At 36.5% G+C, this 1,235-nt stretch overlaps 1 non-coding gene across 1 annotated transcript; it reads left to right on the top strand.

Moving 5' to 3' along the window:
• Nucleotides 1-200: 200 nt before the first annotated feature.
• Nucleotides 201-307, top strand: LOC128292229 (small nucleolar RNA R71). The gene has a single exon (XR_008282213.1). It is a non-coding gene; the product is annotated as a small nucleolar RNA R71 (small nucleolar RNA).
• Nucleotides 308-1,235: the final 928 nt, after the last annotated feature.

Genomic DNA, 1,235 nt, shown 5'->3' with positions numbered 1-1,235 from the left:
CATTAAAAACACCAGCTAGTTTTTTCGGCTTTGTCCTCATAACTTGCCATTGATAATTATTCAGTGACATGTCCTCTATGAACTCATAATCCTCTTCAGGTGTTTTGTTATTTATAGTACCACCGGTGGCTGCATCGATCATCTGCCTAGTTGAGGGGTTCAAACCATTGTAGAAAGTCTAAGCCTGTAACCATAAAGGTAATCCATGGTGAGGGCACCTTCTGAATAAGTCCTTATACTTCTCCCAAGCATCATATAGAGTCTCTAAATCCATTTGCACGAAGGAAGAGATATCATTCCTCACTTTGGCCGTCTTGGCAGGTGGAAAATATTTAAGCAAATTTTTTCGGTCATTTGGTCCCAAGTAGTGATAGAACCTCGTGGTAAAGAGTTCAACCACTGTTTAGCCTTATTCCTTAATGAAAAGGGAAACAATTGAAGGTGAATGGCATCGTCAGAAACACTATTTATCTTGAAAGTATCACAGAATTCTAAGAAATTGGCCAAATGAGTATTTAGGTCTTCATCCTGCAAACCATCAAACTGAACAAACTTTTGAATCATTTGAATAGTGTTAGGTTTCAGTTAAAAATTATTTGCAGCAATAGCAGGTCTAAAAATACTCGATTCAGCCCCAGTGAGAGTGGGTTTAGCATAATCGTTACATAGTACGAGGAGCAGGATTTGGATTTGGAGGATTCACAAGGAGTAGCTAATTATTCTGATTGTTAGCAATCTCCTCAGTAGCATCCTCTTGATCTTCCTCTGTACTTTATCGATTCTATCTCACCTCTCTGCAGTTTCTGAGAGTTGTACTTTCAATTTCGCTGTAAAAAAGCAATGGTCCCGACGGATTTCTTCTAGTCATAAACTAAAAAAACCTGCCAGATGCAAATAAAAGAAACATTAGTTATCAAAAATAAAACTAAAGCAAAAATAAATGCAATAAAATAAAAATGGCTAAATTAATAAAAATCTAGCATTCCTAATATCTTAGTCCCCGGCAACGGCACCAAAAACATAATGACGTCACGAACTAACTAAAATACGACAAAGGCAAGCGCACCTATGAAATGGTAGTATAGCTACGGTGAGTCAGGAATATCGTATCCGCGAGGACTAAAAGTACTAGTAGTTACTATCTTTATATTATCTAGCCGAATAAATTGAAGGGATTTATTTTAAAGTCTAAATTTAACTAAACTAATTACTAAACGACAAAGAGCAAATTGGCA

Source organism: Gossypium arboreum, chromosome 4 (genome assembly GCF_025698485.1).
Source record: "Gossypium arboreum isolate Shixiya-1 chromosome 4, ASM2569848v2, whole genome shotgun sequence".
Taxonomy (NCBI): domain Eukaryota; kingdom Viridiplantae; phylum Streptophyta; class Magnoliopsida; order Malvales; family Malvaceae; genus Gossypium; species Gossypium arboreum.
This window is presented reverse-complemented; position numbering and strand designations above follow the sequence as displayed.